Genomic DNA, 11,794 nt, shown 5'->3' with positions numbered 1-11,794 from the left:
GAATTCTAGGAAAGGGAATGACTTTTAACACAGATTCAGGGCAGACATACAGAACAATCTAGATTCTTGGTGAGTTGTGTCCATTCAAATAAAACCTGTTTTAATACAGTTGAATTCAAGGCCATAGATATAGAACAAAGAATATAGGCGATACCCTCAGAATGGGGGACTGTATCCTGGAAAGCATGGGTTCTGATAAGGATTTAGGGGTCATGGTGGACAAGTAACTCGGTATGAACTTCCTGTACAATGCTGTGGTGAAAGAGCTAATGCAATCCTTGGATGTATAACAGGGCAGTAATAAGTATGGAGGTGATTTTACCTCTGTCTGTGGCATTGGTGAGACTGATACTGAAATACTGGCCTGTTCTGGTGTCAACTTTTGAAAGGTTGAGAAATTGGAGATGGTGCAGAGAAGAGCCACAAAAATTATTCAAAAGCTGGAGACTTAGCTTAATTTGTTTATCTTAGTTTTTAAAAAAGATTAAGAGGTGAATTGATTGTGGTGTGTCAGCACCTTCCTGGGAAGAAAATTCAAGGTAACAAAGGGCTCTTTAATCTAGCAGAGAAAGCCATAACAAGAGCTAATAGTTGTAAGCTAAAGCCAGACATTCAGAGTAGAAATAAGGCATGCATTTTTAACTGTGAGGCTGATTCACCTGTGGCACGGGCTACCAAGGGAAGTAGTGTATTCTCCATCTCTGGAAGTCTTCAAGACTCAATGACTGTCTAGAAGACACATGTTAATGACACAAGGGCTCAATACATGAGTGAAATTCTACTACTAGAATTGTGCAAGAGCTCAGATTAGATGATTGAATGGTCCCTCCTGCCCTTTGCCATAGATTTCAATTAGGATAGGATCAAGCCAAACTGCCCTAACTCACACCGCCTCTGACTCTTCTATATTCCATAATAATTTAAAAACAACTCTGAGCCTAAATATCTTGCCAGCAGGAAACAGAGAGACTTCATTGTTGTCATTCGAATATGGGGTGGCAGGCGGATACTATTGTAATGGAGGCTAATATAGATTCCAAGACTGGTAAAGGGACCATAGTGATCATCTAGTCTGACCTCCTGTATAACGCAGACCAGAGACCTGCCCCACAATAATTCCTAGAGCAGAGCTTATAAAAAAACAGCCAGTCTTGATTTAAAAATGGCCAGTGATGGAGAATCCACCATCACCATTGACAAATTGTTCTAATGGTTAATTACCCTCATTCTTACAATGACGTTTTATTTCCAGTCTGAATTTGTCTGGCTTCAGCTATAAGAACTAAGATTAGACAGTTGTTGCGACTGAATTTGTCCAGCGTGAGTATTTGTTTCTTGGGAAGTACCCAAGATCAGTTGTTGAAGAGATTTTAGTCCCTTTTCCAACCTCAATTGCTATGCTAAAAAAGAGCTGTTTTGGAAACTGTAAATGGGTAGGCAGAAAGCAGCTGCAAGTCCATGAATTCAGTTTATTCAACATTTAAAAAAACAAGAAAACCAGCAGAGGCAGCGGTATTTGATATGTGTGTTAACTAGATAAAGAGAGGGGGGAACAGTGGAAGCATTGTACTGATGAGTAACAAAACTACATAATTCCTAGGAAATCGCCCAGACACAGTAATGTCAATACTGTTATGGAAATAGCCTTACTTCCATTTAAAACCACTACAGAATTATGCCCTAACACCTTCCTATAGAGATATTTCAGGCCATGGGTACTGGGAACCATTTATCCTGTGAGAAGAACTTCCCAATAGCAGATACATTTATTTATTTTTAGTTCATTACCTTATAGCTATGGCAGTAGGGTTATATTTTACTCTTGTAATTTAAAGTCAGTCAGCATTCACAACTTTCGAATATTAATTCCTAAACCTCTCCTCTGCTCTATCTCTGCAGGTTAACTGATGTAACCTTTCTGATATGAGGTCTGTGTTTGCCAATGTATCCATAACATAATGTGGTGTGGCAGTGTGGTCTATTGGGTGGAACACTGGAGTGAGGTGCAGGAGACCTGGGTTCTGTTTCCAACCCTGTCACTGGCCTGCTAGGTGACCTTGGGCAAGTCACTTCACCTCTCTGTGCCTTGGCTTCCAAATCTGTAACGTGAAGCTAATGATACTTGCTTCCTTTGTAAAATGCTTCGTCACCTCCTGCTGGAAAGTGCTCTGGAAGTGGAAGGTGGTGGTGTTAGATCCAGAAAGCCCTTTTTTTGAAAAGCCTCTTCCTTGCCATGTACAACTTTGGAGCAGGGGCTGTCTTTGTTCAGTACCTAGTCGTGGGCATGACTTTAGTGTGCAGGAGCTCCTGTGTCCTATGGAACTACAAATTCATATTACATAATTTCCCCTTGTGATATTCAGAGTTGAGAGGTGAATAATTAAACCCCTCCAGCAGTGAAGGTTGTAAGTGAGTTGGGGTCTCTGGTTTGATTTACCTTCCATGGTACTGAGCTACAACAAAAAAAACAACCCACAGGGGTACCATTCAAAATAAGCTAACAATGTTTTCTGTTGGCAGCTAATCTTTCTCTGACAACAATTTGGCCAGGAGTCCCTCATACGGGAGGTGCCACGTACTTGCTGGAGGTTTGGAAGCCAGGCAACTTTTACAGGCAACCAGGGTCACAGTGACCCTTATCTCTGCTTCTTTGGTCATGTCCCTGGACAGATGGACCCTTCCATAGCCGTAACTCCAAAACAGATGCATGCTACAGCTCCAGTGTGGCACCCACTCTTGGACAGAGAGGGGAAAGGCAAATAGTGATTGGCCCGTGTTATTTTAGGGACAAGCCTAGAGAGGACTAAGTTAGGTGGGCTCATCTGAGAAGAAAGAGAGGGTGATCCTTTCACAGCAGGGAAGGATCAATTTTAGCCAAGCTGTCATTAAGGAAAAGAGATTAACAGGTCAGAAGAGGTTATTTCTCTGACAGGTCCATGGCCAGGAATCTTGACAAGTGGGATGTTACTGACAGAGCAAGGAGAGTGGGGAATGAAGACTCCAGCCATGCCATTCCAGGGTTGGGTGTTGGTCGGGGATAATTTCTGTATAATTATTTTACTATTTGTCTACAACTGTATCGTGGCCATCCCTGGCCAGCCTGCCAAAGGCTGTGTTGGCTGATGCCCACCTTATGTAAGGGGGTTTGTTGATTAACTTATTTCATGGGTATGCCCTTCTAGCCTAGGATAGAGCTGCAGGGGCCGTGCTTCAGAAAACAAGCTATGATGGGTCCATATGGGCTAGGGTTGCCAGGTATCTGGTTTTCGACCGGAATGCCCAGTCGAAAAGGGACCCTGTCTGCTCCGGTCAGCACCACTGACCAGACTGTTAAAAGTCTAGTCAGCAGCACAGCAGGGCTAAGGCAGGCTCCCTGCCTGCCTTGGCTCTGCACGGCTCCCAGAAGCAGCAGCATGTTCCCCCTCTGGCTCCTACATGTAGGGGTAGCCAGGAAGCTCCATACGCTGCCCCAGTCCAAGCACCAGCTCTGCAGCTCCCATTGACCAGGAACAGCGGCCAATGGGAGCTGTGGGGGCGGCACCTGCGGATGGGGCAGCATGCAGAGCTGCCTGGCCATGCCTCCACGTAGGAGCCAGAGGGAGAACGTGCCACTGCTTCCAGAAGCCACCTGAAGTAACTGCCACACAGAGCCTGCACCCCCCTGTGCCCCAAGCTCCTGCCCCAGCCCTGATTCCCCCTACCACCCTCCGAACCCATCAGCCCCAGCCCGGAGCCCCCTCCTGCACCCCAAAACCCTCATCCCCAGTCCCACTCCAGAGTCTGCACCCCCAGCTGGAGCCCGAACCCCCCCCCCCGAACCCCTTCCCCAGCTGTGATCCCTTTTCCGCCCTTCGAACCCATCAGCCCCAGCCCGGAGCCCCCTCCTGCACCCCCAGCCAGAGCCCTCACCCACATCTCAACCCTCTTCCCCAGCCCAATGAAAATGAGTGAGTGAGGGTGGGGAGAGCAAGGGGGGCTGGGCCTCGGAGAAGAGGTGGGGCAGGGGGCAGGGCAAGGGTGTTTGGTGTTGTGCGAGTAGAAAGTTGCTAACCCTAATATGAACCTAATGTTGCTGCCACTTCAGCAAAAGGGAGAGTGAAGGAAGATGCTGTCCAGCAGAGCCAGTTTTAGGGTCCTTTTATTGGGGAGGTAAGATGTTAAGAGTTAAAAACCATTGGCTACTGTGGCAGTATTTTGCTGTGATGATTTCTCTAAAGGACGAAGACTCTCCCATCTGCTGCTGTTTTAGGTAACCTTTTCTGTATCCTTGAGTGAATAACTGGAAACACTGGCTCTACGTCCAACTCATGAGCCATTTCTTTGTTTTCTCAAGTGCTATTTAAAAATCTGTCTCTCAATAATCCTGGAAGATTGCTGCTGCTGTTTCCATGAATCTGCATGCTATACTAAAATCCAGATAATTTCCCTTCTTGTCGGTTGTGCTGCTTTCTTTCAGCACCTTGTTCCACCCAGTGGGGATTGCCATGAAGAGATAAGTGGAGTTTCTCTTGCAGTGATTTTTGCCTCTGAATGAACCATACAGTCAGAGGTACAGGTAGGTAGCTCCAGGAGTGCATCACAAATCTGGGGGAGCTGTTAGTGTCTCTGCTTGCCTCCCATCCTCTTTCAGAGAGGGATTGCAGGGAAATAGCTACATGCATTTTTAAAATATCCCACCTTTTTAGGAGATCCCCCAAACAATATATACAGTCTTTGCGGTATACCAAATACATTCCTGGGCTCAAGGCAAGGAGCAGCAGCACCAGAAATCAGTAAATTCCAGTTGGGAATACAGCACAGCACACACATGGCATGGGAGTTAACTTTCCTAATTTATGCCTGTAAAACCTAGTGCTTGCCCCTCCGGGGTGAGCCATTGTCGTAACACTGAGCTCTGCAGTCTGTTGTTTTCAGTCCATGTCGTCTAGTTGCTTTAAAACATTTTCAGCAAGTTCTGCTCCAGTTGTGCCGTTGACATTCAGAACTACAAGAAAAGGCTCTTGAACAGATGCTTCATCTTCATTCACTTTTACACACTAAAGAATTAAAGATAGTCGTTCCACATGAGAACAACCCAGCGTACAGTCAAGCAACGCCCAGTATTTTGCAGTTTTCACTTGCATCAGAATTTGTTTAATTTTTTGACCCAACAGTTGACTAAGCCCATTCTGATTGTCTTTACTAAGATCATGCACATTTGCACCTGCCTTCACTTTATCCGAATGACCTGCCAAAACAGGAATATACTTAACTCAGTCCCTCCTAGGAAGTTTCCATTCCATCTGTCTCCCCAAGTGTTCAACATCCCCTTGAAGTAGCAGATTTCTCTCACCAAGAAATAGTATGACATGTAGAAGTCACTGCAATATTAAATACCAGTTGTGTTTCTCACCTTCCATTTCCGGCTGCAACTTTTCATCAATAGTCACAGAATTCTTGACAGTTGCGCAGTTCTCTTTAGACCAAGTAACAGTTCATATGATCCTCTGATGCCTCATGCTTCCTTAGTTTAGCTTCCAATTTCTTCCAGTCTGACACACCATTTATGAAATCTAAACATCGGAGAAGCTGTCTTGGGAGCTGGCCTGGGAAACAGATAGCATGGAAACCAGAATACCGTCTACATAGGCACACACTGTCCAGCTTCAAACGACAGCTTTGCCCTTTTCTAGTACTCTTTTTATATTGGTCATCAGGGAAATGTCACCTGCCATTCCACATGAAAAATTAAAAGCTTCAGATGTCCTTTGAATAGATACTTTCTCAACAAGAAAGTTCAGGGGACTTCGCCACATTACTGGATCCTGCCCCCAGCTGTCTTGTGATGAGCTGTTGCTTGGGACTTCTTTCTGGACTCCTGGTGAGAATGTTGAGCTCGTAGATTCATCATCCATCCGCAAGACAAATAGGAACTGATGGCTCGTTTACATTGTCTGTGCTACCTCTCCCAGCTTTGGAAGTGGCAGAAGTGTTCATCTCGTAAGGTTCTCTTCTGAATTTTAATGCAGACAGACATTGTCGCCATTGATGGGATGGTGTAGGTTTATCTGGTCCTGCCTCAGCACAGTGGGCTGGACCTGATGACTCTTCAAAGTCCTTACAGCCCTTCATTTCTATGATTTTGTGCAGGACGTCCTAAATGATCTTTCTCTTTCCTGACCCCAGGACCAAAAAGCCATTCAGCTAGGCTGGCCTGCTGATGTTGCATAGCATCAACTCTGGTAACCTGGGGTGTTCTCTTTTCAGCCCCTGGCAGAAATTTCTGCTTTTTATGGTAGCACGGTTGAAGGTTCCCATGTCAACAGCAACCCTGTTAATCACACCTTTCTGCTGGTGGTTACATTTTGCCTGTCACCAATATCATCCAGTTGACTACAGCATTAATTGGATATTGGCAACAGGCTTGCTGGTTATTGGCAACATTTTTTTTGCTGTGCAAACCTGTGGGCCCCCAGTACCCTCACTCCATGTGAAAGCCCAGCTGCCAGCAGGTTTGTGGGCTGGCAGCCAGGGATGGAAGCAGTGGGTCCCAGGCTGCAGGCAGGGCTGCTGCCTGGATGCTGGGGCTTTACATGTGGAATGGGGATGCTGGGGGCCCACAGGGTCACATGGTACTGCTCTCTGAGCTGCATCCTGCCCTGACACCGGGGACCGGGGCTTGGCGTGTCCCAACACTTCCATCCCTGGCTGGAGCCCCGTAAATCTGCTTTCCATAGGGACCGCAGCCACGGATGGAAGTGCTGGGGTGTGTGGTGCCCTGGTGCCAGGGCAGTCCTCAGCCTGGAGAGCAAGTACGCAGCGTTGCAGCCCTGGAAGGAAGCTCTGGGATTTTTCTGGGAGTTTTCACCCAAAGAACTACCAGTTTTGCTAATCAAAAGAATAAGCAAGAGAAATCTCACACAAGCTCTCTCATTACCTTCTTGGCCCAGGAAGAAGGCATTTAAGATTTGCCCATGGTTACTAGTCTGATACTGTTAGCGTAGTAATGAGCATCCTTCTTATTCTTATTCTCATCAAACTGATGGAGCAATAAGCATCTCTCTCACTTCTCATCTGTGACAGAATAAACTGAAATGCATACTTCAGGACTAACCTCCTTTTTGAGGTTGAAGAATTGGAGACGCATGGGAAGGTGTGGAACTGGAGACTGCTCATAACTCTATTTTCAACTGACTCAATTTCTTGCTGGTGTCCCTTGAATATGAAGAAAAAATGCCCCAAAAGCACATTGTTTCCTGGTTGCCTTGAAAGGCAGAGATTTTTTTAATACCATACAAGTAGGAGTGTTGTAGAGGTTGGCATCCTGCCTCCATGTAGCTGGGTAGTGACAATGGGCAATAGCTGGTTCAAATTTAACCGCACACAGCTGGGGGGTGCAGGGAAGCAGCACACAGGGCTGCTTGAAACTCTCAGTGACCCTTTCACCTTGTTCACCAAGAAGGGTGCTTGTACTATGTGTCCCCTAACATCAGTGTTGTATATTTGGATGTCTATATGGATATGGGGAAAACAGTGGATGTGATATATCTTGACTTGCAACCTCAGCAAGTTCCCAGATGACACTAAGCCGGGGGGAGAGGTAGATACGCTGGAGGGTAGGGATAGGGACCAGAGTGACCTAGACAAATGGGAGGATTGGGCCAAAAGAAATCTGATGAGGTTCCACAAGGACAAGTGCAGAGTCCTGCACTTAGGATGGAAGAATCCTGTGCACCGCTACAGGCTGGGGACTCAGTACCAATGTGGACACAAGAACAGATGGATATAAACTGGCCATCAGGAAGTTTAGACTTGAAATTAGATGAAGGTTTCTAACCATCAGAGGAGTGAAGTTCTGGAACAGCCTTCCAAGGGAAGCAGTGGGGGGCAAAAGACCTATCTGGCTTCAAGTTTAAACTCGATAAGTTTATGGAGGAGATAGTATGATGGGATAACATGATTTTGGCAATTAATTGATCTTAACTATTCATGGTATATAGGCCCAGTGGCCTGTGATGGGATGTTAGATGGGGTGGGATCTGAGTTACTACAGAGAATTCTTTCCTGGGTATCTGGCTGATGAATCTTGCCCACATGCTCAGGGTTCAGCTGATCGCCATATTTGGGGTCGGGAAGGAATTTTCCTCCAGGGCAGATTGGAAGAGGCCCTGGGGGTTTTTCGCCTTCCTCTGCAGCCTGGGCCACAGGTCACTTGCTGGAGAATTCTCTGCACATTGAAGTCTTTAAACCATGATTTGAGGACTTCAATAGCTCAGACATAGGTGAGAGGTTTATTGCAGGAGTGGGTGGGTGAGATTCTGTGGCCTGCGTTGTGCAGGAGGTCAGATTAGATGATCATAACAGTCCTTTCTGACCTTAGTATCTATGAGTCTATGAGACCTGGGGATTACAGTGGACGAAAAGCTGGATATGAGTCAACAGTGTGCCCTTGTTGCCAAGAAGCCAATGACCTATTGGGCTGCATTAGTAGGAGCATTGCCAGCAGATCGAGGGAAGTGATCGTTCCCCTCTATTCGGCACTGGTGAGGCCACATCTGGAGTACTGTGTCAAGTTTTGGGGCCCCCACTACAGAAGGAATGTGGATAAATTGGAGAGAGTCCGGCAGAGGACAACGAAAATGATCAGGGGACTGGGGCACATGATGTATGAGTATCAGTTGTGGCAGATGACAGAACAAGGAGCAGTGGTCCCAAGTTGCAGTGGGGGAGGTCTAGGTTGGATATTAGGAAAAACTATTTCACTGGGAGGGTGGTGAAGCACTGGAATGCGTTACCTAGGGAGGTGGTGGAATCTCCTTCCTTAGAGGTTTTTAAAGTCAGGCTTGACAAAGCCCTGGCTGGGATGATTTAGTTGGGGTTGCTCCTGCTTTGAGCAGGGGTTGAATGAGAACCTTATGAGGTCCCTTCCAGCCCTGATCTCCTATGAGACTATATTTGGGACTCTAACTAAAAAGTCAATTGCTGCTGCTTGTTTTCCATGTTGAGTCTTAACTCCACTAGTTCCAGCTGAATTTACCTTGGAAATTCCACATTATTAATAGGTTTATGGTCGTACCTAGTGGCCTTGCCCAGGAGCAGGGCTCCATTGTGCTAGGTACCATACAAACACAAAGTAAGACAGTTCTTGCCCCCAAAAGCGTGAAATCTAAATCTATACCACCTTAACCCTTATGTTTAAAACTATTCCATGAGATGAGGTTAAAAATTCCTGCTAAATACCATGACTACAACTCACTAGGATTATTCATTGAAAACCATGGTTTATGGGTATTATTGTATTTTCTTTGATAATCATTGGAATGCTTTATTAAAATAGAAAATTTATAAATACACAACTTCATTCATAGATTCCAAGGCCAGATGGGACCCCTGTGATCATCCATTCTGCCTTCTGTATAACACAGGCCAGAGAACGTCCCCAAAATAATTCCTAGAGCAGAGATTTTAGAAAGATCCAATCTTGATACAAAAATGTTCAGTGATGGGGAATCATAGAAGGTTAGGGTTGGAAGGGACCTCAGGAGGTCAACTAGTCCAACCCCCTGCTCAAAGCAGGACCAATCTCCAATTTTTGCCCCAGATCTCTAAATGGCCCCCTCAAAGATTGAACTCACAACCCTGGGTTTAGCAGGCCAGTGCTCAAACCACTGAGAATCCCCCATGACCCTTGGTAAATTGTTCCAATAGTTAATTACTCTCACTGCTGAAAATTTATACCACCTTTCCAGTCTGAATTTGTCTAGCTTCAACTTCCAGCCATTGGATCATGTTATACCTTTCTCTGTTATACTGAATAGCTCATCATTAAATGTTCCCTGTGTAGACACTTAGACTGTAATCAATTCACCATTAACCTTCTCTTTTGTTAATCTCAATAGATTGAGCTCTTGGAATCTATCACCATAAGGCATATTTTCCAATCCTTTAATCATTCTTGATGCTCTTCTCTCAACCTCTACAATTTATCAACATTCTTCTTAAATTCTGGCCACCAGAACTGACCCCAAGATTCCAGTAATTGTTGCACCAGTGCCAAATAGATAGGTAAATTAACCCCTTTACTCCTACTCGAGATTCCCCTGATTATGCATTCCAGGATTGCATGAGCTCTTCTTTGAGTGGGCACTCCACTTCAGATGCACATGAACCCCTCTGCCTTTGATCAGAGACTTTTGGTAGCAGTTCCCCTTTTGGCCTTACACATCCTCATGCCCTGTACCAAGGCTACATAGGGCTGCACAGATGAACCTTCCTCCATTCCTTCTCATCTGCCTTTGGCCAGAAACAGACTATACCTGTGGGCCTGTTCCCTCTTTTATTAGTATTTTAGCTTTGCTAGTTAGTTCTTAGTACCTTTATAGTTGTTGGAACATTTGTTTTCCCCTTTCTTCTTTTCTTTTCTAAAAAATATAATACACACACGTGTGCACTCAATTTTTTTCTTCTTCTCCTATTGAGGGGCTTGAACAAGTTTCTTCTGTTAGCGATGCTCGGTTCCCAGGGCTTTAAAAGACACCTCTCTTGTTGAGAAGCAATCCCTGTAGTGAATGGCACTCCCAGTACTGCCCAGTAAGTGCAATGTACTGCCCTAGTCCTCCCAGTTACCTCCTTTAATGCCAATCTCCTTACAGGTTGTGATAGAGAGCCCTGAGTTCTTCTGGCTCCCGCCTCCAGCAGGGTGCAACTTCCTTATTTTCTTCTCATAGGAATTTATTTGGCGGTGCCTCCACCCTCCGCGCTCTTTCCTGGCAGGATCACCACGGCAGCTCGGAAGGAAAATTCTAACCATGGGGCAACCTCCACTTACTTGCCAGATAGCTGGAGACTCCCAAGAAATACTACAAACACACAATAATATAATTCCTCTGTTCAATGTATAGACAGGGAGGAAATAGAACAGGGTGAAATATGACTCTCGGGGTCACTGATAATCCTCATGAATTTCCCCAGTCACATGACCAGATAGAGCAAGAGTAAAATTTAGCATCCCATCGGCACACGTACTTCATAGGGGCTTTTGATGTCCTGTGACCACGATATAGTCTAACTACAAGATGGTGACTCACAACTCCATGAAGCATCCTCGGGGTCTGAGATGAAGCTAGAGTCCTCAGCCACGGCGGAGGGCTGACAATCACAGCTGGCAGGCGTCCTCTTCTTGCAGGAGTCACGCTGCTTCTGTTCCCAGGATTTCCCTTCCCCACACAGAGATGCAGGGCTCAAGGTGCAGATTATAATAACTACTAAACTCCTAACTCCTGATCTCCTACCCTAGCACTCTGCTACTCTCACAGACAGCAGGCAGCCCTGAGCTAGCAGCCGGAGTACTACCTGCCACTTGCGAACTGATTTATCTAGGAGCTGAAGGGCTAATTCAGTCGGGGGGGGGGGTTTCCCAACAAAACTCTACTCACTGGGTATCACCTTGAAGAGGCAAAGGCCCAGGCTGAGGGTGTTGCTGCCAGACCCCAGAGGACAGTTCTCAGGGGGACTAATAAAATCTAAAAAAACCCAAATAATGCCTTGACCCTGAAAAAGGAGACATGCCAGAGACTCCACGAAGTCCACTAGGAATTTTGCTATTACTATGGATTTTATGTGGAAGGTGCAGTATAAACCCCTAAAATAGGCTGTTTCTGCAAGGATTTCAAACTGATTCTCTCTCATGGCATTTCTTTTCTCAAGCTGGGCAAGAGCAGGAGGTGCAGAGGCTAATGATGTGGGGGTATGTAACAGATATAGTTAACTAAACTGTTTTTGACTTAAAAAATAGTCAGGTTGGATTTGAGTTTTA

The sequence above is a fragment of the Lepidochelys kempii genome, chromosome 11, assembly GCF_965140265.1.
Source record: "Lepidochelys kempii isolate rLepKem1 chromosome 11, rLepKem1.hap2, whole genome shotgun sequence".
In the NCBI taxonomy this organism is placed as follows: Eukaryota; Metazoa; Chordata; order Testudines; family Cheloniidae; genus Lepidochelys; species Lepidochelys kempii.
Note: the sequence above shows the minus strand (reverse complement) of the source record.